Source organism: Balearica regulorum, chromosome 11 (genome assembly GCF_011004875.1).
Source record: "Balearica regulorum gibbericeps isolate bBalReg1 chromosome 11, bBalReg1.pri, whole genome shotgun sequence".
NCBI classification, from domain to species: Eukaryota; Metazoa; Chordata; class Aves; order Gruiformes; family Gruidae; genus Balearica; species Balearica regulorum.
In genome coordinates this window covers 17,676,432-17,704,243 of record NC_046194.1, presented here as the reverse complement: position 1 = coordinate 17,704,243, position 27,812 = coordinate 17,676,432, and positions in this window count along the sequence as shown.

The following is a 27,812-nucleotide window of genomic DNA, read 5'->3' as shown; positions in this document are numbered from 1 at the left end:
TTAAGATAATCTTTCCAGCTTGACCAGCGGAGATAGAAACACATAAATAAATAAAAAATATTAAACAGTAGCATTTCTTTATTTCATTGTAAATATTGGTATTTCACAAGAGAAAATGAGAAAAGTTTTTAACATTAAGAATTTGTGGATCTATTGTATTGATAAAATGCATGGGAATAAACTCCTCAACAGAGTTATATGCAGACCATCAATCAGTGATACACAGCAGTAAGATATTAAAGAAATAGTTTGAAAGTACCAAACTGCTCAGGGATCTCTTCCAAAACTCTGGAGAATTGAACAAATAAAGACAGACACTAATCATGAGGAAAATTAGAACGTGAACTACGCTGTTGATGTCTGGTAACTCTGATTTTAGTCTCTAACAAAACTTAAGCCAACATTATTTTTTTTTAAATAGTTGGGAAAATTAAAAAAAAAATTAAGCCTTTCTCTGTTTCAAGGTCCTAAATGTTTGCATTTAACTAAGGTCTTTCAAAACCAATGGAGAAGAGAGCCAGCAGGTTTCTTTTATTCAGACACCTTGGATTTTACAATAACGACAAAAAGATTTCACCGGTTTAGATTTCAGTTTCTCCTGATAGTAGCAGCAATCTTCAGTTCATGAAAATGTAAGAAATCCTGCTTTGTTAGATAAGGTGTGATGCTGGTGAAAGGAATGTGTCCAAAAATAAAAGCCAGCTTATACACATTTTCTGTTAAATAGGGACATATGGCTTTTATTTCAACTTGCACTCCGTTAAAACCAACACTGAGTATTGCAAAGTATCAGTTGTATTTCTAGTAAAATTGTGTTCCCAATAGGTACAATAAAAATTACATCCACCACCATCTCTCTAGCTAAAACTGGGACTAACTGTGAAGAGGGAGAATGTGTGTTGTCACACTCACAACCAAACAACACTGCCCAGGGAAGAACAGACTTACTGACTCCCATGTCTGTGCTGCCTGCACAAACATCAGACATGGACTTAAACACAGGCAGGAGAGACCATCTGCCAGGGGTCTGAGATGCAGAGCTGGAAAAAACGGGTAAGACATGGCCCAGCACTGCGGGGAGGGAGCAGAATGAGGGTCAGACCAGCACAGCTTGAGGCTGCAGAAATCTCGGCACAAGGACCTGCAGCCCCAGGTCAGCCCCAGCTCGAGTGCTGCGATAAAATAGTAGAAAAACCTCATATTCATACAAAGAATGCATCTCCCTGCAGCGGTGTGACCCCAGCACCAGAGAAATGCTCTGGAACAGAAATGAGATACCAGTTCTTTCTTACCCTTAAAAATACAGGCAAAAAAACCCCAAAACTCAAACATTTGCAGCATTTTTGCTCAACGTTGTTTAAATTATCTGACGGTGCCCTTTCTTTTAATGACTCATCATAACTTCCCTGAAGGCATTTAGTTAGCTTGGCAAATTCCAACTTGCAGTACATTGTTTTTAAAGCAATCTGACAGACGCTTTCACCTAAGGATCAGTAGCTTTCAGTTTTTATACAGCAGAGAAGTTTTACTTGCACAATTGAACACTGCAAATCACATATGCAGTGCCTCTGCTACCACAGGAATCAGGGCTGACAGGGCTGTGCCCAAGCCCGGCAGCCATCTTTGGACACAAAATGGATTCCAGTGCCAGACACAGGCCACCTGCACGGCCTTACGCTTTGCATCCATTCACTTTCTACTTCTCATGCACATAAACTTAAGCACATATGAGTCTCTAGTAATTCAAATAGATGACACTTGGTGCACTATATAAGCAGCCACTGAGATGGGACAACATCCAACTTTGGCACTTTCTGGAAAAGCCTTTTAAGCAAAACTCAAAGTCACCTCCAAGGGAAAACTGCTACTTACCTCACGCTTTCTTTTTTCCTGTCACCACATACGTCTCCAGAGCTATTTTAGCCCTAATTCAGCAACTCTTCTCCCTTCCCAGTGTGTGCCCCTCAACATAAGATTTAGACTCATTCCTCATCCACATCCCCGCAACCTTTCTTCAGCCCAGGCCGGCGCCCTCAGCCCCTCTCCTCTCCCGCTGCCTCCCCTCACATCTCTCCAGCATCCTCTTGTTAATAAAATCAGGAGAAATCATCTTAACGTATTTTTCCCCACTTTGCTATAGCTGAATCGGTGGGATTTAATCCCTAGGCAAAATTTGTCTCCTAATATTCATGCAATTTATGGATTTAAAACAGTGCAAAATTTTCTATTTTATGATTGATACAATAATATTTTATAAAGCATTCCATCTGTGACAGCAAAGCAAGTCCTCACTAAGAAAAAATCATTCATCCAAAATGTAGGAATTTGAAGTAAACACATGAAATACTTAGTTCCTTTACAACTGTTTTTTTTTGCGATTATTGCCAGAAATGAGATACACCTAAACACAATACCTTTTCATAGTCTTCTGCTAGACTTCAGCTTTCCTTCAAATAAGTCTGACAGGGATGTACATACAAATACACCCAAGAATAAGATGCAACTTGAGTAAACTGTTCTTCTACTTCAGTCTTTACCAGGGAAATTCCGAGTAAGTTATCAGCCTAAACTACTTCCAGTGTTTCAGTGGGTTTGGTTTTTTGGTTTTGTTGGGGTTTTTTTTCTAATAACATGTGGCAGAAATTGCACTTTGGAATTAGGAGGATCTGCAAGTTATACCTATGAAATCTCACGTCTGCTTTCTGCAAGGCAGGGTCACCCACAATGTTCATGAACTTATCTATGGCAATGAAATACTATTGGAACAGAACATCTTAGACAAAAATTAAAAGTTCTGAACAAGCTCCTAATTCCCTACATGATCCTATAAATTCCTATTTGCAACATGCAAAAAAAGTCTGTATTTCTAGGAACAAGACAGAAACAAATTTATAGTGTAGAAAAGCCCCTGATAGTTTCAAGCTCTAGATAGAAGAGGAAATTCCATTTGTTTGGGGTTTTTTTTGTAATCTGGAACATCTTAGTGACGGTACAACTACATGCTTTTTTTTTTCCTTTTTTCTTTTTTTAATCCAAAAGACATGTTGAATGCTGGAGAATCTGCAACATCCAAACCAGAAACTCTGCAGAACACCAGTCCGTTCATAAAGACTCGATTTACACATTCTCAGCACTTAGCTTCCCCTGAATGGTATGACTAAAGACACTGAAAACTCTCTATTAGTATTACTGTAATGCAAATTAAAGCATGACTCCTCTCTGCTTTTGCAGGGATTAGATAGTAAAATCGCTTTTCACAGTGCATGGAGTTGAAGCTCTAGCTTTACAAACAGATACAAGCCTGAGCATCCCAAAATGAAAGGTAATAATGTATTCGTATTTCTTTCCAAGCCTAATTCCTTTACTTATCTAACTTCAGAATGATTGAGGAACAAACAAACTGCAGGTAAGATGGCAGGTTTTCAATTTAGTAGTGCATTGCAGTTTTCGTATTCTTCACCTTAGCCCGCATTTTATTTTGCTGACAATATCCTTTAACAGAATGCAGCTTAATTATACTCAGCATTACCTGATCAGCAGGACTTTACTTCTTTGAAACTTTTTGAAAACTTCTTTGAAACTGTTTGAAACAGCCTACACTATGTTTAGACTCAAAAAGAAATGTAATCTCAAAATGATTCACAGATGGTCACAGTTGCCTACATAACAAGCATTCAAAAGACTAACAAAAATTGATTGTGCTTTGAGAATCAGTGTGCAACATATAAACTCTCCATAAAGTCTGAGTCAGTCTGCAAACTCCATTTCGATGGCATGGTTCTTCCTTGCCATCCCTCATTCTGAACTACAGTTCAAAAGGGTGATGGGACAAGATCAACACCACAGAGGGGACAGCCTTAGGTGACTCTTAAAACAGACGTATGCCTGGATGTCTCCCCTCATAGCCAAACCTATTTTCTGGGGGGTTTTGTTTAAAATTTGAGTTCTGTGTGGATTGCAACTAAACCAAAAAGAACTCATAAGGGACAGGAATAGAAGAGAATACCACGTGAACAAAGAAACAAAGCATTGTAAATCAAGGAGTCTCTTGGGACAAAGTTAAGCTGACTTGCAGTAAAATCAGCCAGGCAAGATTCCAGGTGTCTGGAGAAATGCTGCACAGAAGAAAGGGCTGTCCTTGACCTTTCGGGGGACTTTGTCCTCAGCCCAGGTAGTCCTGAACAGTGGAGAGGTCAAGGCAGCTCAGTGCCCTGTATTGTCTCTCAACAGTCTCCATAGCAAGGGCTAATTTGCTGTAGAATCTCTTTTCAATTAGTTCTGCTTTAAAGCAGACAAGAGTTATTCCCAGAGCATGGATTCGACCAGACTGTCAAACAGAGACTGGAAATCTGCTAAAGGCAGGGCCTGAGCTCTTATCAACTCTCCCAGAGACCAGGGACAGGCTCACAAAAGGAGGTGGGGAAGGTCAGAGCCTCCCCCATCCCCTCTCCCCAGGAACACGGCAGCCAGAGCACTCACCCAGGACATGGTGAATCAGGTTCAGTTCCATTATTTCCTGATGCCAACTCAGACCTGTTCCTCCCAGAAAGGACCTTTAATTGAAAGGTGGGACCAAAAGAAGTCCTGAACTGTGCAGGCAGTCTTGTCATTTTGACCTTTGTCTTACGCTTTGAATAATCTCCCCATCACCTTTATTTTGCAAGCACACCTTCCCACTGTGAGGCCATAGCATATGATGATGACACTTGCTTTCTGTTCCTTCTCTCAAAGCTGTTTTACTTTGTAGACCAGGAATTGTCACAGAGCCAGTGAGAGAGATCAGCATGGAGCACAGTTCTACAGGCCTATAGCACTAAGCACAGAGGGACATAGTTTCTACAAACCCACTCCAAGGCCACTTACAAATATCATATGTTTGGAAATAATCTACATAATTGGCTCCAGAACTTTACTGAGTCCTCCAGGTCCTACTAGAATACCAATTATAATAATAATAATTCCAATAGCGGCTGCACAACTTCCAATTTAGCCAAACAACATACGCTTACAACTCCTCAACGCTGTTCTGAGGATTTCAGCTCCAGTGTGTAACTATTCAATGCTAGGGAAGATTGTGGTAGACACTTCATTCCAAACTCTGTATTAATTAAATCAGGGTATAGTGTTTAACTCTTCTTGGGTACATCAAACTTCCTGGGAGTAGGTGCATCCAGGCTGCATTAATGCTCTCAATTCCTTGCTAATCTGCCTCAAAGGACAGATGTACATAATACCACTGATTTCAACATGGTCATATTAAAGAAAAGCAAAGTTTAGGCATCTACTTATAGCCCTGATTCACATATCTTTCATAATAAACACAGATTCAATGTGGGAAAGCTTTCCCACATATCTTTCATGATAAACACTGATTCAAGCCCTACTGTTGGTAATGCTTAAGTCCTGTCCTAAGCATGGGAGGATTTAACTGCATCTTTCAGTATTTCTGTGTTCAGAGGGAGCTTGTTTTCAGACATTATGTCCAGCAGTCCATACTCAGGAAGATAGTTGCGGTTATAATTGAAATCAGCCAACCTTTCCACAAGTTGCCTGCGTGTTCCACGTGCAGAAACTCAAAACCACCACATCTGCCTCACTCTGAGTATAATTGCTACAAATTGAAAATAACAGCGTTTCCTTTCTACATTGTTTCAGCCTCAATAGCTGCGGACGCCCAAGATTGAAATCAAGAGTTGTAGATGAGAAATTTAGATATAATTGAGTGTGAAGCATCTCATTTCAGACAAATTGTTTCGTTTTAATATGTACAAGTGTACGAGTAAAAGATGTTTTGAATTGCAAAATCCAATCAATGAAACTGTAAAAGAAATTAGTTACATTTTACAAAACACATAGGAAATTTTTTTTCTATTCAAGTAAAAAGAACATTTCCTTTCTCATGAAATAGGAGGGTTTTTAGTAACTATTCTACGGTACATAAATCACATTCAGTCTAAAAGTACGTGTATTAAAAAAAGATTTTCAGTAGCCAGTAGAGCTCAAGAAGTTCTTACCTTTGCTGAATAGCTAATTAGAGCAGTCATTTATCATTCAAAAAGGCTCAGAAAAGATAAAAAGGGAAGAAAACAAAAGAAACAATAAATACATGTGGTGGTGAGACAACTGAATAAGCTATGTCATCAATTGAATTTAGTAAGCCTCAAAAATTAAATGCCAGTAGAAACAGAGTGAAAATACCGTCACAGGGAGATTCTGCAGCGTGGCCAAGGTGGTGCCAGCAGCCTCTTGGGAGCTCAGAAGCAGCCACTGTGCAAAACCACAGTCATATTACCAGGTTTTACATCTGCCATATTAGGTCTAGCATGAATTTGTTGTAAGCTGATGAAATTAATGGACTGTTTTACCTAGGGCTCATTTCTTCTTAGACAACTATCCATTTAAATGAAGAGCTCCATGACTCTTTGTTTGTAACAAGGGGCTGTGGGTGTTTTATTCCTTTCCAATATTTTACTGAAGACTTACAGTGGTGCTATCCCTAAAGTATGATGACAACCACAGAAGAAAGCATTTACTGGTTTGAACTATCAACACCTTCAACCTTGCCTGCTACTTTCTTCTATGTAAGAAATATTGCCCAGCATATATTTTGGCACAGCTTGTTGTGCAAGCTGCTCCAATTTTGATACAGAATAGAAATCATGGTCAGTTCATAAAACCCTACCTTTGAGATGCTCTAATCTCACATCTCTCTGTATAAGTCTCTGTGTGGAAGAAAGGGGTCAGAGAAGGTATGAGGGAAGGCATCAATATGTGAAGCACTGGAAAAATTTCAGAGTCCTGGAGCAAGTAATGAAATGGAAATGAGCCAAAAAACTGAGAAAGACAAAGAAAATGAGAAGGCTCAGGTAGTTCACTAGAGACAGCACCCCATTTCATTTCTAACAAAGTGCCAAAATCAGCCTGTCCCCATCCCCATTTCTAATAAACTGTTCTGGTGGTCACACTGCTGGAAAGCACTGATTGAATCCACAGGATTTGCATGGCTGTATGGTAAATTGTTCTCTGTAATGGAATATGTTATAAAAATATGTGCACCTAATCATAAAATTCTGGCTACGTCCAACAATCTTTTATAGGAAAAGGTAGCAATGAGAATTTTATTAACTAAAATCAGTAGTGTACACGACTGCAAGTTGTAACAGCTACAAAAGCTATTGCATTGCAACTGGAGGCTATACAAGAAGTTGTTTGTTATCTGAAGCCACGTAAGCACCAAAAATTATAGATGTAAACCAGCCATTTGTATGGTATCAGCATATTAAACTCACGACTGCTCTTTCAAATCCTTATTATAAAAAGACTGATTTATCTGGTGAGCATGTAACAAATCAATATAAAGGCAAGCATAAAACTAACAATATATTTTGCAAAATTTACTGTATGTATGACATAATATAGTTTTTGAAATATGCTTACCACATTGTGGCTCTGATGTAAAAATTAGACAATGAGGGTTGATTTTGTGAATGTAAAATCTTCTATGACCTAGCAGTTTTTACTTTTTTTTTTTCCCCTGTTAAAAAGACCAGATGACACGTTAACTGGTCTCATCTCAAGGGGGAAAAAAGCTCTTGCATCATAAAACTTGTACCTATAATTTGACACCATTTAGCAATTTCTGCTTATCAAAAGCTGAATTAATTCACAAAGTATGTGAATTACAACACTTGTTACTTGACCAGTAAATGTGCCCACATGACCACTATTGAGGTCAGTGAAGGGGCACTAACAGTGCCTATCATTTATTAGTTTGTACAGAAGAGTTTCCAGCTGAGTTTCTTCAAGCCCTTGAGCATATGTATCTGAAACACATGGAAATAAAAAATAAACCTGAAATAAAATGATAAAGGTAAGGTGTTCTTAACTTTTCAGAAGTGAGAAGACAGCTGGCTTTGATTGAAAATAGAATTATTCTTCAACACGGACATATTATTAATTTTGGGATTCACAAATACCCATGATTGTCTTGTGTACAGATCATGTGCTCAAGTGCACGGTTCTAAATGAAGAAGTTCTCTTGTCACCTACAAGTGGGGTATACTTGGTTTCACTTCTCCATTTAGCATAAACTCTGCAGCACTGCCTGAAGCCTCTTTTTCCCCGATACATAAACTGGCGATCCACTAACATTTAGTCCTGTTTTCCACTATGGTTCTGACAAGTGCTATATGGACCCCCATACATTTGTTTTGTTTCATTGCTGTTGAGCACAAACCTGGACCAGCAGCCTTTATTACGCGACAGAATTCTAAATTCCTGATCTGTCTGAGCATATGAAAACCCCTCTCTGCTGATACATCTTCTCCTTAATAAACATCTCCTTCATAATCACAATATCCATAGAAAGACCGTACTTTTGATGAAGAACGCTATCTTTTGTATAACAATGGGATATGGCAGATGACAATAGTATCCCTTTAGTAAATGCCACTTGAGCACAAATGCCCCTTTATTTGTACATATTTTTATTTTTTTCTGCTGGAAACTTAGTGCAAGTGATCTAATACTGCTTTTGATTACTTTAAATATTGTTTAAATGCAATATAATTGTCTGAACCTAACCTTCTCCCCATTGAGAAACCACAGTTTAATTTTTTAGTTTATTTTCCTTAGTTGTAGATAACTGTTACATCAGTGAAAAATGTCATTGTGAACTGAAAAGATTTTTCTTAGCTGATATAAATGATTCTTCTGTCCATCATATATTGTATCTACATATATAGATTAGCACCTACACATATCGACATGCCAGACTGAAAGGAGAATGATGGATAGAGGTATGTTGCCAGCTAAGAGACAATGCCACGAGAAGAAGGGGGAGCAAGATGCTCTCTTCCCAAGTGAGGGCTGAGGCAAGATCAATCTGCTTCTTGTAATACTGAGGCCTTTTACACCAATGAAAAAATACCATCAGCACACGTCCTGGGAAAATTCCAGATAAAACCTCCCTACAGCATAGCAATGCTTAACACATACTCAGTTGAAACAACTGCTGTATCATGTCCCTGAGGCAACAGGAAGTCAGTGAAGATAAAACAATTCTTTTGTACGCTCTATAGTTTTGCCATGGGCTTGAGGATCCATCTGCCTAGAAGGCATTTGAGAAATGAAAGCTGTTATCTTGATTTTAGTCCTTATGAGTGGTTTTGATCAAACAGCAACCCTTTATATTCAACAAATATGGTTATTGCTCTGCAGCTCTGACCCACTAACTATTCTGTGTTTCTGAAAGAAATTTGAAATAAATATTTTAAACCAAAGAAGATGCAAGTTTCTCCACTTACTGCAAACCCCCTGATTTCAGATTCAGATGCATCATTCTGGCACACCAGGCACAAACTACCCTTTATTTAATGACATCCTCAGCAGCAAAAGCACAAGAAGCACACTTGAGTCTAGGCTGTTATAACTCAACAGCAAGCAACATGCCTTGGGCTGGTACTGTCAGGAGAGGTCATGGACTAGGAAGAATATTTTTTAAAAAAAAAATCAATCCTCTAGGCAAGTCCAAGAAGAGTGTAAGGGAAGTAACAGCAAAGCTTTAAAGTCTCCAGGATCTATAATGTTTGTATAGTGGAGTGAAAGAGCAGGACGGTAGATTGTTAGTTACGGAAGGGGAGTTTTAATTGGTTAGGAAGTACCAAAATGCTCAGTATGAAAAGAGTATTGAGATCCTTGACTAAGGAGAAAAAAGCAAGCCAGGCATCGCTAATTTTAAGACAGAGTTTCTCAGATGGTGAAAGGCAAACAAGTGACCCGCTAACCAGTGCAGTCATGAAAATGGGCATTAAAGTAATGCTAGCAATTTGACAGTAACTCAAAGATGCCACAACCAGGCGCCACCATTTCATGCCGTACTATTACTAAGTGTAGCAATACTGTGATTCTCATGTCTTTCAGGAATGGCTGTGCTATTGGACAGTGAGGACAAATGCTTTGCTTATACTTTCATTTTCCTTCCCTCAGTGGCATTAAATTATGCTACACTGGGTTTTTTTGGCACTCCTTTCTGTCTAGTTTTTGGATGACTGAGGATCCCTGTATCTGGAAAGATCCCCCCCAAAGTGTTAACACTAATAACAATATGATTAATTTCAATCTTTTCCTGTATAGCATGCACTCCCAGTCCTTGTGTTATGCATCTCCAGCTGGGTATATTTCTCCCTCTATTTCAGATAGTTGGTGACAAAGAGGACACCTTAGAGATACTGCAAAGGCCCAGATGAGTATGTGGTTTTATATATATACACATAAAGTATTGTGCAAAATTGTTCTGAGACTTCAGACAAAAAGTACTCAGGGAACCTTTACTGGTGTTGGTGCAATTCCTGCTATACTACTTTATTTAAATAAAATAGCAACTATGGGGCAAAGGAAATAAAACTGTTTCCAGAATTGACTCTGATAGTTATGCTATTGGACACAAGACTGTCAATAGTGGAAGGCTTCCTCTCCATCTTTGATTCTTTTTTTTCTTTTAATTTTAATATTATTTTTTTTTAGTATTGACTGTAACTTGAATCACCGCACTATATCAGGTTACCAATGATCACGGCCTCTACAACGCACAGGTACAATGAAGTCAAAACCAAGAGAAAGTCTTAATATATTTCCACATTCAGTCTTTTTTTTTTCCCCCCACTTTCTTCATCCTTTTAACCCCAAACTGAGGTTTGCACACTAAGTTCAGAAGCATGCAGCTCACCCTGACTACTTAATAAACTTCAGCAAAGCCGTATTGCTTTAATGCTAAAAGATCTATATAGACATCAAAGCATGTTCTGCTGAGCTTGTTTAATGACAAGGAGCCCACAGTAATGAGTGTGCCACCACAGCTAATCTGCACACCACCATCTTTCTTTAGGTTGTTTTACCCTCAGTTTTGAATTTGGAAGTCCCCACCACACTGGGGGAAGGGATAGGAAAGAAAAAAAAAAAAAAAAAAGAGTTCCACTTAAAATATTGGAGGTAAGTTACCTTTAGTGCAGCATACCATTAGCAAGTTTTTAAGACCCAGACACATCCTCCTTTCAAGCAAAGTGAGACCTCCAGCAAGAGCAGCAGGAGATTATGATCCTCTTCATCTACATTCTGTGCCAGCCCTAAATATTATAAAGTAAGGGTTGCTCTGAATATTCCACTCATTTTTTACCATTATACTTCTCTCCCCTTTCAGGAAAGGCTTTCAGTGTGTTGATTATATTTCTGTGCTGAGTTTCTAGAAATATTTAATCTAAAGTGACAATTTGACTAAATACTGTAGCTGCCATTTTACACAGCCAGCAGGAGAGGTGAAAAAGTCACTCTACTGCTTCACTCTTTGTGAAATGGATAATATAGCTCAGAGAATAGACATATAATATTTTCTGTCCATCAGTCTACTGCTTTCATTTTACAGTTTTGTCTGCTATCTAAAAGCTACTTGCTTACCCAGTCACTCTTATCTTCCTCCTGTGTGAAAATTCTTTGCAATAAATAAAATGCCTTGTGTTTGCTGTGCCTCCAGATCATTTTGATTTCAAACACACTCCAGATTTCATTTTGATTGCCCTTCCAAAAATGATATTTCATATTATGCCACAGCATCAAAATGGACAAATATAGGATACTACTTCTGTTTGGATTTTTTTTTCTGTTTGTTTGCTAAACAAAACTAAATATATGTATCTTATAAAAAATTGTCAGGGCATTTTCATTGAGTTAAAGTGAACCAGCATTAATGGAGCTGCAGAGGGTGGTTCCCAAAGTAAATAGAAAGGAAAGCATAAACTAAGTTGACTACCAATAACTTCCTATAAGAGAAACTATAGTACTGATTAATCTACTAGCGAGACAGGTCTTAGCAAGATTATTTTTACTGTTCATTGAACCTCATAAAATATTTAAATGATCTCAGAACTTCAGCTGACAAACACACTGATGGCAATAAGAGGAGTTTTAGTCTGATACAATGATGATAGAAATAAAAATGAAGAAGTTCCTCTATCGATAGTGTTAGAAATTAGCTTCTTTGCATGAACCTAGGAATATAATTTAGCTTTTTCCATTCACATGCAAATGCACTATTCCAAATGCACAAAAGATATCTCAAGGAAGATATTAAAACATTATAAATTCTAATACTAGGGTTATTACATGCCAACCAAGTTTTGTGCTATGCTTTGTTTCAGGTTCTGTGTGATATGACAGCTGTTTCTATTCAGATGATGTTTTAAAGGAAACATTTTCTGTAATTTCAGCTGACTCATTCAAACTAGCAATACTCCATTTTAAAATACCATTGAGAAAATGCAAAGCATTTCTTCACTGAAGACAGCATTTACTGTTCTAATCTAATGCAAATGTTAGTTAGAATCAACAAGCCTGCACAAATGCCAATATCACTTGTCCCCCTTAAGATGATTTCACACCTAGCACAGCAACAGACACAATTTGCCAGAAAACACATTAAAAAGCAGTTTAAAATGTATCACTGTGTATTATCTCTATGGTAAATAACACAGTAGGTCCCAGATGGCTGTTCTAAACAAAGAAAAAAAAACCCCACAAAACCAACCCTGAAACACAACAAGGTCTGTGATACAAATTCAATTGGCACTAATATTGCAATCCCTGATAGGGACACCACCCTGACATTAATAAAAGTTTCTTTCTAGAACGGGATAGCCAACAGGTTGTCAAGTTAACACATTATTTTCTTCTGAAGACAGAAATGTTAATTTAAGTACTAAATCCACCTTTTCTGGCTACTCCTGGACAAGTCCCATCCCATTTCACTAAGCAGAATATATATGTATGGACTGATAAGACTGAAGGATTATTTACGTGTAGATGAAGCATGTGTAGGGGTCTCAGGAAAGGACACAATGCCAAGATCACTTCGCTTTGTCAGAAGTTGCTCAAACCACATCCCCAGTCAGTGCAAAGAGCCCGCTGTCTGTGAGAAACAAAAGGCAGCAAAGCTTGTTGGCTAGGCAATACCAGATCAGCGTACAAAGCACTGAGGGATAAGTCACACGGTAATAAGAAAATGGCAGCCATAGGAGAATCATTTGTTTTGTGGGCAGTGATCAAAACTAAAATGGAAAAAGCAGGAAGACTGCGGAAAGCACCTGGTTCTGCCAACTGGAACAGCTGATGCCATAAAACAGGTTGGTGATTATGCAGATGTAATCCTTCATAAATCTGTCCCAGCATATGGTGAACAAGAGAATGAAGATGGCCAAAATACCAAAGCATACTTCCTATCAGGGGCTGCTGCAGGTATCCAAGAGCTATAAAGAAGTATGACCAGACATGACTAAGACCGATGAACACGAATGTGCCCTCAAGATGAGGATGATGAAGGCCAAAACTACTGCTGTCAGCCAGGTACTGTTCTTGAGAAAGAAAAAAGAAAAAGGAGGGGGGAAAAAAAGCACCAAAACCAAACTGAGGATCTAAATCCATGTTAAAACATGAGCCTGAGCAGAGATGGGATTGCTTCCAGCACTTCACAGATCACTCTTGATGCGCTGGGGGTTTCTTACCATTTGGACCTGGCTGAGACCCATAAGGCAGAGCTGTGCAAAGCAAATACTGACATATCCGAGCCTTGGCACTCGCCTTTAGCTAAGCTTCAATACACCTCATCTCAGCACTCTCAGAGCCTTATATTTTAACATGGCAACTCCTCCTTGCCCTTTCATCCCTCCTGCCTACTAATGAGAACGTTACCCCAGCTGTTAACCCTCAGCCTGGCATTGTGCACTGATCCAGTCTCTCCTTCGATGAAATCACACAGAATTTATCCATCTTGAGGCTCAGGACAGATGATGCAGCAAGAATGGCAAACACGGCTGGGCCAGTGGCAGGGAAAGCGAGTCACCAGCACGCCTAGGAAGCCATGCCCTGGCTAGCTCCAGCATTAGCTCTTGCTCTATTTAGCAGCACAGCTGCTTTTTGTCACTCTGTGAAATACCGATCACATTAATTAAACCAGCACTTCCCGGCATATCAGTTGATTACCAACCAGCACTTACATGGCACTGAAGATACTCCTTGGGAAATCTTGCCCAGATGAAGTTTTGACATTGTTGGCTTCTACTTGCAATGTTTACCTAATATACTATGCATAATTGCGCTTCCTGAAAGCATCAGGCTTTGTATTCTATCCTTTCTAGATTAAACAAAGACAGTGTAACCAAAAGGAAAAAAAGTCTACTGTAAATTCAACTTACATATCCTTCAACTTTCTGCACAGAGCAGATCATCATCAGTATGCACAGCAGATTGCATCCTACAGGACACAGAGACATTCCCAAGGCTGTGTCAAACCCATCAGTGGTTTTGCTAATTGATAAAAAGATGTTTGAGGCCGGAAGCCAGTTTAGGTTCATGTCACATCCCCCTCCCAGACGGCACCAAAATATTATGTTGATGCTGGAAGTAGCAACAACACGGTTCTCCTCAAAGACCTGTTGCCATCTGTTGCCAAACCACATCAGAGGGGGATGACAAGAGTCTTTAGTCCATCACCCTTCTCATGTACTAAGTGGAGAGACAGAAGGCAGCAGAGACATTCACATGCTGTCAACAATTTCAGCAACAGATTAATTGAAACTGGCAGAAAGAAATGGGCTGATACGCACTGACTAGAGTGAAATTACTCAATATTTGGCCAATTCAGGTATATGCAATTTTTATAAATTTTTTTTGGAAGAACATTTCATTCAGCTTTAATTACCACCAAATAGGTGAGATGGGTGAGGAAACAGAGGGAGAGAGGTAAAGCTACACACACAACACGGGTGTCGCATTTTTGTGCGGATCCTAAAGCAGGACCCAGGACGTCAGTTCTGTGTCTCTTGCTCCAGGCTGGGACATGCAGATCCTTCCTCAAGTGAGCTCAGCAGCTCTAACACATTTCACAGGGAAACACAAATCCATCAAGGACTATCCCACATTGAGAATTCAACTATTTTATTCCATATTCTCATTATATTTGCTTCCAGGTCAGTTGAGGTTTTTTGACATATTTTCAGCTCTTATTAAAGTTATAACTACCTCTAGTCTGAATTTATTTCTACTCTATTATAAATATTTATCAGGTAAAAGATACAGGTAGTAAGAATGAAAAAAGGGAGTATTAAAGTATAGGATAAATCATTATGTCAAAAAGCTTGCAAAAAGAATCGAGTATTAAATTACTCTAGACATCTGTTTGTCCTCTCTGACAACAGAGTTCCTTGACAGTCCTGCATTTATAACAGGCACAAATTAAAGCGAGAAACACAAAGGCAATTTCCTCAAGTGTAGGAGAAGAGACGTTTATAACTTCAGGTTGTGGCTGGTCAAAAGCAGACATATTCACTAGAGTTTCAGTCATACGGCACTGAAAACCGATTACCAGAGCCATTACGGCACCAAACCTGTTAAATTGAAAGCAAAAGCCAAAATGTAAAATCTTTATCCCCTCTTATTAAATGGCTATTAAATAATAGAAACGCACCAGGAAGTATTTCAGAAAGACATTTACAAGCAATAAAGCACAGAAGACAAGGCAGACAATTTTCTCCCAAGCGTATTACTGTAATGTAGAGACAGTTTTTAGAAAGGTGCCAAGGGGCAACAGCAGGTCACTCCAAGGATTATGGTTTTTGTACCATTTCTCACAGCTCTACTTTATGTGGTTACTCTTCGTACACGTTGCCACGCCAGATGAGAGGGATCCATCCCTAGCCACAGATAAGATCACAAATTTACAGCCAGGAAAGCAAAAGGTCACCAACCAGATTGTTTCTGTCATCCCTAAAATGACTGTCCCCATCTCCAGCCCAGTGTCCAGAGGCAGAGCGGACATGCCGGCGCTGTCCTGCCCTCCAGCAGGGCCTGCTGAAAGCGCAAAGAGCGCAACGTCCATGAGATATTAAGCAACCTGTAAGGAGGGACACCCTGGGCGAGCTGTGCTGGGAAGCCCATCCCAGCACGTCTCTGGCATCTCTTCCCACACACAGCTATTTTGAGGTCAGCTCGTAGCCCGGCTTGCACAGCCCGTGCCAAGGCCATCTCCTCTGAGCCAGCTGCCCACCCCACCACCAGCACCTACCACGGGAGAGGAGAGGAGCAGAGCACCAGCCCTGTTAGAAACTAGGACAGCTAGGAAATAAAAGCAGAGAGGCAGAGGATTGCAGAGGAGGGCAAAAAGCCTTCTGCACCAAACCAAGCCCAGGAGCAGAAACAATCAAGATAGGAAAATCAGCAGGTTCAGCAGTCAAAGTTTTTCTCCCAGCTCCTGTGCTCCATACAGAGCTGGCCACAGCAGCAAAGCAGACCTCGGGAAGCCACTCAACATTTCATGTCTCAGAGGCACTAAGCATTTGTCCCCCATCCATTTATCCCAGGTGAATCAAACTTCTGAACACAGGGCAAATTCTCTCAGCTGGGAAAGACTCCTCTGAGCAATGAAACATAAATGCAGAAACTCTTCTAAACACTTCGGCCGTACTGCTGTGGCGTTCCCTGCTGCCGTGGATGAACCTGCAGCAATGTATTTCTGTGCTCTGCAGAGTGCCTGCCTGCTGAAGGGCTTTGTCATCGAGCTTGTAGCAAATGGCTTTTCTTAAAACAATGGGATATTTTCTTTTGTACTAGTAGCAGAACCAATACAAAGGAATGTAAGAAACAATACAACCATTTCAAAGCTACACAGCAAACAAGCAGATGTGCCTCAGCACCACACAGGCTTCCTGGCCATTTGCAATTATTTTTATTTACATGATGGTTCCAGCTACAGCCAAGAGCAAGGAGAGCTGCAGGGTGTCATCGCTTTTTGTGAGCTAAACCAAGGCCCTTTTTCCTTTGCTTCAGGTGGAAAGCCTCCCAGCTTTATGTGATTTCTCTGGAATTGTTCCCTCACTTGACACCTCTCTAAAGACTGTATTTTCTAAGCAAGTAGTACGAGGAGTTTACTCAAGCATTCACACAGGGCTGAACCACTTCTTGGTCCATCTTGTCACAGGCACTGTTTGCACCAACCTTGATGACACAAGAATTATCTGCAAAGGCTGGCATCTCTCTATGCGTTGTCTTCCACATGACTTTATCCAGTGCTAAAAAGCATTTCCAAATGGTAGGCTCATCACCCCATACATCAACTTTCTGCAATAACACAATCCATCATTCTCACCGTTTCCTACTTCGTATCTGTTTTCTGATTTCCTCCCCCTTCCCTCCAGCGCAGCAGCAGCGTGGTTGTACCACAGACACACCGATATGCCCACCCTCTAACCTAACACACACTGCTACTACAGTAGGCTGTTACCTCCACAGCGACACGAGGACCAAATGCCAAACACACTTCTCTGTTTGTAACTCTTCCCCCATGCACTGATCAGGCCCAGTCCAGCCCCTGAAGAAGCTGTAGAAATTCATGAGAGAGATGATGATACAAGTCTGATGGGGAAATACCCTGGACCACCTCAGACTGCTGGTGCTGGGACTCCAGAAAATAACACCCGGCCTCTGAGAGCCAGCAGTATCTGACACCCAACGGATACTAAACAGATGCACAGTTCATAGAATGGTTTGGGTTGGGAGGGACCTTAAAGATCATCCAGTTCCAACCCCGCTGCTGCGGGCAGGGACACCCTCCACTAGACCATGTTGCTCAAAGCCTCATAGTTATAGAGCCATGATGACTTTCTTGGGCGAGTTACTTCCAAGATACTTGGCTGATCCATTTTCTTCACAGCTATGCAGCTCAGTGCTTCATTTTCTTACTGGTTTCTATTCAACAAGATGCTTAAGCGTGTCAGGGCAGAGCTTGAAGTCATGTATGTGCTCATGAAACCATGGCTGATGGTTTTAGCCCCGTCAACTCCACCTTTGTTGCTGAGAGCAGTATGACAAGCTGGATGAAATAGAGGGCTGTTGTTTAAACAATTTAGCAATTAACAAACCAAAAGACACTGTCAAATGTGTTCTGTATATAGATGTTTTCCACAGATTATTGTTGCTGTCTTGTCTTGGAAGAAATGTGTCACAAGATAAGTTTCCTTTTTCACTGTGGCATAGCCATGATTTGATATTTGTATGAGCAAGCAATGCAAATACTTCATAAAAGCCTTTAATAGTGTAATTCAGCTAACAGTGGCAACAGTAATCAGCAGCTTGCTTCACACACTGAGCAATCTGACAGCTTTGTCTGATTACATCTCAATATTTTGCTAAAAGCAGAGATTGCTGTAAATGGGTGGATTGAAAAAAGAGAAAGTATGATTGAACAGGTGTGTACAGGGGACGATCATGGCCACTATGAAATATTCATACCATGCAAGAGAAAACAAATGGGAAAGGTGAAGAAAAATGGGCATCTTCAAATTTTGTCCATATTAAATGAATATCAATTGTATCCACTTCAAATGAATTATAAGTTCTGCCACTGAGCAGATTTATGTATGCTTTGAGATGGTACTGAATAATCTTCTCATTAACAAAAATAGCTCAAACATGACTGATCTAAAAGAAATTCTGATTTAGATGTCACTAACTATACTTTGGAAGTTTAAAGAATCGCATATATATACTGGCTGTAACAGAGGTGAATATTTCAAAAATCAAGTCAGAGTCAAAAGTAGCATTATTTATTCATTCATACTTTTAAAAGGTGAAATGCCCCAACTGAGCAGTGAGTTGTTTCTCATTTAGTTATGCCTCCTCTGTATTTAGCAAGGCATAACCCTAAAATGTTTTCACAAAATCTCTCCTGTGTTTTCCTAACCTAATGCTTCACCAGTTCTGTGACACCCCTTAACTGTAATTATACTTTCTCTGGAATTGCACCCTAAATAGAAATTGAACTACTCATGCTGCAAATTGAAATTCTTCAATGCGAAGCCATATAGATAACTTGCATTAGCATTACCCTCCTCCCAAAATTTGATAAGATCACTCCTGTTTCTCAGAAAGATGATACTAATTGCTGCTATTTTATCAAGTCCAGACAGACACATTCAAACCAAGAAGTAAATGCTTGAATGACCCAGAAAAGATTCCCTTTAACTTTAGAATATGCAGATGACCTCATGCGAAGACCCGCTACCCATACAGCCACGGTCAGAGCCGCTGTCTGTATATGGCAGCTAAGGGAGTGACAGCAGGCGGCATTTCACCCATTAAAACCAGAGTTTGTGGTGCTATGCACTTCCACAACAAAACAAAAACTCTTTTGGGATTGTATAGCAACTGAGGAAAAGCGACACAAGCACACTGTCGCAAACTTTGTTAGACCAAGGTCAAGAGCACCCACAGACTTCAGTGGTGCTAAGTCGTAATCCTGCTGCCTTGCTCCAGCCCTGCTCCAGCCCTCTCCGAGCCCCTGACACGAGCTCCCCGGGAAGGGCTTGACCAGTACCTGCCCCAGCCTCTCCAGGAGCTTGGCCTTAATTAAAGGACAGAGTTAATTACTGTTTCATCCCCACCATTTCTCTGTTCCCTTCCACAGTCTCCTGCACCCTCCCTTCCCCTTCACTGCTAGGTTGTGTCACTACCTCATTTAGCCACCCCTTGGGTTAGACTCAGACTTTCCTCGTCGTCCCAGCCTTTGGGAGAGCGAAGTCAAGCTGACAAGACAAGGCCTGAAAGTACAGCTGCAATAGGCATCAGTAATAAAAACGGGAGAAATACTATATTCCCTTGTTTGTCTAGAAAATATGACTGTTGAATGTTAAGCAGGGGGGTTTTTTTCCCTAATCACTGATATCGACAGATCTTACCAGTCTGATGATCAACTTATTGCCATGGGTGTTAGGGCAACAGCATGCACACAGACAGAACATTGTACTCCCGCACTTACATGCCCACCTGAATTTCCACTGGAAAGATCGGATCCCCCATCCCACTGCATCTCTAAGCCAGAGTAAGGAGAATTCCCAATTCTTCGCTTGTCATGCTTAACATTAGAGTTGATTATCTGCTATAAGAAATCATCACTCAATAAAATCAGAAGCTCTGATTTCAGTAGTGCCAGATTTTAAGGCACTGCGTGCAATATCCAGAGGAAAGCTCTTGTGCAGTAAGAAAAAACAGCATATATTCTAGAAGAACTAATCCTGCAAGGGAAAGGAACTAGGCTGCAGGAATAAGCACATAGTTTTCACCTCTAACTTCTACAATTTCATTATGGAAGACTTTGGAATATTTGCTTGGAGTAAATGCATTACTTCTATGAACCAGAAGGGCTGGAATTAAATTATTTCAACAGAAAATTTGCATTAACATTTGTTCTTGAAATGCAGCATTACAATAACACACTTTACACTGGGAATATGTCTACAATGACTTTTTTTTTTAAATAATAATGCCAGTTCTCCTCCTGTTGGAACAGACTATAAATATCTTCAGGTAATTAATTAGTAAGAGCATCCAACTAATTCATTACTGCAGGCCTAGTTACACATTGGTATATTTGTTAAAGGGCCATGATAGCATTCACTGACCAAATTCACAATATTCAGCTACAGACAGTGGTAGACCTACAACAGAACCAACTTTAGCATGAAAAAGGAAATTCAAGCAGACCGCGACGTGGCCTTACATCAGGGACATAGCTTACTGCCTAAGCAAGGAGCAGAGCTGGAAATGCCTCTCCTGGTCAAGGAAGAAGACACAGTAACCCCATAACTCCTTCTGAATAGTTCTCAACCACAGAGCTAGATAATTAGAGATTATTTACATACCCATATAATCATATTAATTGTATATGTTCACAGTGTGCCTCTTAAAACCCAGCCCATCCCAGGTGTGGAGCCAGGTCTTTCCTACTTCATAGGGACTCACTTGCGGGGTCAGCAGGGCAAGGTGACTCCTGAAACCAGCCCCAGGCACACCAAGCAGCCGACAGCTGTGTTGGTTGAGGAAAGAAAATTCATTCTGTGTTGCCTTGCAAGGGGGGGGGTGGTTGTTTGAATTAATAAACAGGGCCCTAAGGAAGAGCCTGAAAGCGATCTGAGCATGTTGTTTAATCCTTTCCGCCTGTTTCCCTAGCAGCCTATGCTAATCATGCCCAGCACCATCTGAAAACTAAAATACACAGCTGCCTAGCTGCCTTAATTATATTTATTAGCTAAAACTGCCGCCTGCAAAAAGATAATATAGAAAGAAAAATCTTACATCTTAACGTTACTGCAGATAAACCTAGGAAAGAGAAGTATGCTGTACTTGTGCAGACATTTTCAGGTTAGATTTGTGCTCTTTAATTAAGCAAAACATTAAGAAGAACAAGAACAAAAGACAGTAGAAACAAGTGCCTGCAGAAGTCAGCTCACGCTACCTTTCCTGCCAGTTGTAAAGCTGAATTTTAATAGCTCACCCTGCTATTCTCTTTGCTCCAGTTTCAAAATCACATTACAAGCAAATACAGTGTAAGGTTAGCATCTTCAAGAGTCCTTTGCAACTTGTTTTTCTAGAAACAGCATCTGTGATTCTGATCATTACCTGCATCCCCGTATTACTTTACATCAGCTGTGAAACTGCTTATGCTTACAGGGGACAACAGAACATTCCTCTGGGGATTTGTGAGCCTAAACTGCACATGCTGTCTATGGACACTTCACACCTAGTCTCCTTTGTGAGGCAGTTCATTTAAAGTCATGAGATCAACAAGAAAATCCTAAAAAAAAAAAAAACACACAAAAAAACCCCCTGCATAAATCCTTATGCAGCAACAGTGGGAAACTTTGTTCATTGAAGTGCATTAGTAACAGCATTTGGAAAGAGAAAAATATCTGAAACATCCTTAATTGGGCTGAAGCATTCACGTGGCTCAGATGGGGAGTATGAAGAGAATAATTTTCACCTATAATTATGTTACAGGACTTAAGATTTTAATAAAAGCCCTAGGAAGATAACATCTCTAACATAAAAGGAACTTACAGAGAGGGATCTTCAGATCTTCATGTAATCCACCTGAGAAAAGCAGAATGTTTATCACCTTTTGGATACTCTTTTTCCTGGCTGTGGGCAGCAACACTACATATCAGCCAGTACCCACCTACAATCCTGCAGCAGCACAAAGATTTGCCATCATGCATATCTGGTGTCCTAAACCTCCTATGAGATGTTCTCCACCTCAGCTAGATAACACGTACCATTCCAAAAAGATGCTTCAACTTGAAAAGGCTGAAAACAAGCAGAGAACAGGGGAACAATCCAAAGAGACTGGGTACCCACACAAAACACCCAGATAACAACAGTCCTATGACTGGTGCTAAAAAACACCGGGGGGCCGCGGGGACATGAAGATCTTTCCAGAAGCTGCCTGGGTTAGGTCACTCCACAGCTATTAGCAACTGAGATCAGACTTTAAAGGGGGACAGACTGTTCCCATCTACTTACTAAAGGGCAGCTCTTGGCCTCAATGAAGTGGACAAGCACAGGTTGCTCTGAGGGCTGGAGAGCAGTCACAGCCTCCCGTCTCCCTCCGGCCACCCCAGGGAGCATGAGTCAGCGACCCAGTTTCTCAGACCTCTCCCTGCATCGTTCCCTGTCCCACTTCTGCTTCCAGCCCTCGGGCTGGGGCAGAAAAACGCAGTTTTGCCTGCTCTGCTGGGAAGCCTTGAGCCTCTCTGAGAAACTCTACAGAGTTTTTGCACCTTCCATTGAAATGACTCAGTTTGCAAGTGTATGAGCAAAATGCACGAGCAACATACGCCAGGGACTATAGCGCAGAGCAACGCAGTTGTTAGCTGGGCTAGGGATGGCTTGCACCACCCATCAGGAAGATCTCAAGTTGATAATACACACTTAGAGGAAAAAAAAAAAAAACACACCACAAGAAGACTTTAGCAACAAAACTCAGTGTCCAACTACTACCACAGCACAAAAAAGCAGTCAAAAACGCAGCACACAAATGACTGATCCCAAGACCCAGGTGACCCTGAGAGGAGCCCAGCGGGTCCCCAGACTCCCATTCCTGACCTGCACCTCATCCGCACACACCCTCTACATGCTCGGGACAGAAACCAGCCAGACAATCTAAAGAGCAGAAATCACAAGGGATAAAATTTGCCACCTCAATTCACCAAGCAATTTTTTTCATGGTAAATTGTGTTTTAGTACCAAAACAGCTTTCTGCCATATAATCTTAACACACATTTCAGCCAAAGTAATGACAGCCATGTCTCAAGAATATAAAGAACCATTATTATTGATCATAAAAAGAGTAGTTTATAATTCAGCTATAGCACTTAATAGCCTCTTGTAATGGTGTATTACACCATCTCATTTTTTTCTTTTTTATTAAAAGAAATAATTTTCATTATCCTTTTATAAACCCACAAGTAAACAGGAATCGATTAGTCAACATTTTCATAGAATCCCTTCATTGATAACAACATGGTCTTCTAAAGAAGCAACCAAAAAGTTGCAATTAGTGAATTCAAAGTCTTATCTATTTTCTTTGACCAGCTTTCAAACAGACAATATTATGTCTTTTTTTTTTCTCTCTTGGTTCATTACTATTGCAGGCAATCCACTGGAGAAGAGGATAGTATAGATTTTACTGGAAGTGCCATTAGACTGTTTAACACATATAGTCTATGACAAGTAATAATTTAAATCCACTTGAAAGTCGGTCTTTATTCTTCACATAAGTTGATTCAGTTGTGACAATAACATATGTAGAAATATGTTGCCAATGAACATTAACTACATTTTGTGTCTCTATTATTTTGTGTTTTACCAGGTTGTCAAGAAACAGATTTACAATAAAATGTAAAATATGAACATTTCTGGTGTCCAAACATGTCTAGATGGTACATTAGCTACCATTAGTAAGAAATTGTCCATGATTTGCATTTATAAGGCTCAGTTGGTAGCAACCAAGCCTATCTATGAATTCATATGCATCAAAAGCCCATTTTAGTATTTTGTGTGATAAGCACTGTTTCTTTACTGACAATTCCTTGGTTTTAATGAGTCTTGTACTCCATAAAACGCATGTTCTGAATTTCAGGGGAAAATGCACTACAGGGCATAAGCATATCAACTGGAATACATCGTTGTAAATTATTCTTAAATCAAATGGTACATTTTGGCTTCAGTCAGTAACAGCAAATGGGAAGAAGGATCACTAGCAGCACACTTTGAGCACTCAGTACCGCGTGTCCGATGCCTGGAGGCTGCCTGGTCACCACGGGTCCTCAGACAAGTCAGCTTATTGCTGGGTGCACCACATTTCTGTGGCACTGGGAAAGTGTCACAGTTGGTTTGATTTTACTTTTTATTGGATTTGTGTTGATAAACAGTGTTTTCTGCATCTGAACTCTTTGGCTTGTGTTCTGCTTCATTCCCATGAATGGTTTCCAGTTTGATTATCATCTCACTCTTTGAAATAATTTGTATTAAGTAGGAAATCAACCCATTACCAGTCCTCAGACTACTATGATAACTCATGACAATGTAGAGAAAGACACCAGAAACAACTTTATGATTTCATTTACTACCTTTCATCTTCCAGAAATTCAGTAAAGTTTTGACAAAGTCATAGGTAAGAATGTGTTTTTGACAAGGATTCTATTGATTTTGTCTGTATCACAAAATTATGACAACAATGATATATGCACTTAAAAAAAAAACCACAGAACTGGGATCAGAAAGGGAGATACCTCTCAGATCAGGACCAAGCCTCTGGTCTCATTAATACTATTCAATTTTATATTACTGCCACAAAAAGTGTTTGTAAGGCAGTAATTAGGTATTAGTATTTGTTTTCATGAAGCATCTGGGAACAGTACCAACATTACATCCTCTTTGAAATATCTAATGAAAGTAAATACAACACAGCAGCAAATCACTTTTTCTTTAGATTATTAAGTGTGCATCAAACATTTATTGGCTTTTGAGGCAAAATTAATGTGTACAGGGAAATACCAGCAGTCTGTTATTACAGGGTTCTTCTGAAAGGAAGAGCGCTACATATGGGTTTTGTTCTGAAAAGCTGAGACACGTACTGTATTAAAATAAGATGCTTGCCTGGAGAAACACTGGATTTTACAATACAGAGCAGAAAGATGATTGAAAAGTTCTCCTCAATGACTGCATAAGCAAATGATCAAGTAGGACACTGGTCCATGCTTCTTTTAGCAACCATGAACTCACAATGAAGAACGGATAAGTAAGCTTGAGTATCGATTGCTGAACATGCAGATGAGATACTGGGAAACACACTGCACAAATACAAGGACAGTCCCAACAGTGCTTAGAGAACCAATTTATAAACAACCTTTGGTGACTGTCCATTATTTCATTCCACATAATAAATCACTACCATCCATCCTAACATCTGTGTCTAGGATTCCTCAGAAAGCTCAGAAAAGCAGAGACCAAACAAGTATGGCAAGGACAGATCTACCTGTACCACTGAGAAAACATCTACAGGTGCAGGTTCAGGTGTCCAAAAGGAACAGCTATATTACTTAAAATACCTCTTTTGCCTAGTTTTTTTTAAAGTCTTGCAGGATTGCATCACTGAACTATTTTCTAAGTCAATTCCTTCCCCGGATACTTTCTCAATGTAAGGAAATAAGCTCAAGACAGCAGGTGGGTATAACGAGAACAGTTCAGGGCAATATGACCCATAATGTGCTCTGCAAGAGATGAAATCAAAGTGTTTCACATAACACATCACAGCAGTGTCTCTGAAGATCTGATCTTCCCACATGCTAAAAAATCTCACTTCCCAAAACCTACAGGACAGAACAACACTGATAACTCTATGTGGAGCCCTTAGCATTTAAAGAGCTGCAGAGAAAACTAAATCCAGCTCTCCTAAACATACTCTCAAAGAGGAAAAGAGGGAAGAGGATGGCCATGCCTCATGTCAAACCTCAATACAGTGAAGCAATAAATTCAAGCATTTGGTGTCAGGTGCGCCGAGGAACTGGATCAAAGATCTGACCAACACCTGGCTGGTAGGTCAGATGGGACACAGAGGAGGTGAGCAGGAGCTCGACCGAAGGGCCTGAGCTTTGCCTCATCTTCCAGGGAAATGGGTACGGCCATTCCTGCTTCAGTGATGGAGGAAGAGGGGGAGTACATTATTGCTGCTGGAAGCAGCCAGCCCTGGCACAAAAGGAACTGCAGGAAGACAGAGTGAAGCAGCAGCAAACGTCCCACTGTGCAGCTCCAGTCAAGAAGTTCCTGCTAACGGTAAGAGAGTTCTGCAAATTTTCCCTTATCACACTGAACTGGGTTATTTGAAAAATGCTGCTCTTTGGTTCTTTGCCCAGCAGAAAATAACTGCATTTGCTCTAACATAGCACAGCAAAACATTAACAAAACCTTACTAATCACTAGAGAAAAGTATCCTCCAAAATTAGCTCTGCATAAACAAAAGTAAATTCTTGCTATACATGAATGAGGCCCAGCTCTGAAAGAAAAAATCTCTCTTCCCTAAACTCCCCTCTTTCTTAAGAAAACCCATTCCAGTTCCTTTCCATTTCTCCTGAAAAGCCCCTTCCCTGCAAATGAATGCCCATGATAAGTATTTAAGAAGAGCTCTGCAGTAAAACCTTGCTGCCACCCTCCAGTTTTTCCGTAACTTTGGAGTGCCGCAGCAATACTGCGGCACCTGCAGGTACGTCTCAGTTACGGGTCCCTCTGGAAATGATCGTGCCAGGCAAACAAAGGGAAAAGGGACAGGATTTATTACACAAACACACTGCTGCTTCTTCTCACTGACCTCCCCTTCAGTACATACTATTTTCCCCTGGAAGCTCTGGCCCCTGAAGCGTACAAAGCCCAAGCATAAACAGGACCAGCGCCTCCTGCAACCAAAGACAGATAGGATGGAGCAAGGCTCCCCCAAACCTGGTTTCTAGCCAGAACCCTGGTGTGCCTGGCTCCCTGACCCAAGCAACCCCAACTGCCAGGCATGAGGGAGGGGGGCTGTGACTGTCTCCACCAACCTCTGTGGCCTCTCAGCATCCCTCTGGCCTACATGCCCCAGCAAGAGACACCCACAGAAGAAGAAAGGGACATGAAGGAAGATGAAAAGGGACCTGGCCCACTTTGGTGGGATGGAGAGCTAAGGCGGGTGGGTTTTCTTCCACTTTCACTCAAAGCTAGACATGGCAACCACACACTTTCCAGGCTTGCTTGATGCAGAGTACTTCTCAATGACAGTCATCTCCAGGAACCCACAGATGAGATGCCCCAAACTCCACCTGGATATTCTATGCTAAACCGCACGCAGCAACTACAACCTCTGCCATAGCTTTGTGCTGATAAAACAGCACTCTGTATAAAGCCTTCATTAATCTTTAGAGATTTTACACATGGATTTGGTAAAGACTCCCACAAACATTGTATAGGTACCTTATATTTCTCATGGCTGGTTTAAACCTGAAGACTGGAATTTAGATTTCAGTTATTCTGTGTACAAAATCACACACACACTTTTGAGCTTACATCTGCTTCACAACTTTCCCTGGCTGCAGGCTTGGGGAGAAATGAGACACAAAGAGCTCACGGCATTTTGCCCAGTGTGTTCTGCATTTCCTTGTGACATCTCATCAACTGCTGCACACGTTTTATTGTCAAAGGCAGATGGTCAAATTGAAGACATGAAAAATCTCCCAACTAAAATTGCCTGAGAACGTCCCTGAGCCACTGGGGACAACTGAACTGAAATCTCAGATCAGACCAGAGAAACCTCTAAATTCACCCAACTGGAAACTGTGTACACAGACCTCTGCAGAAAAAGAGACTAGTAAAGCTTCCAAGCTTTGTTCAAAGTCACAGTGATGCCCCCA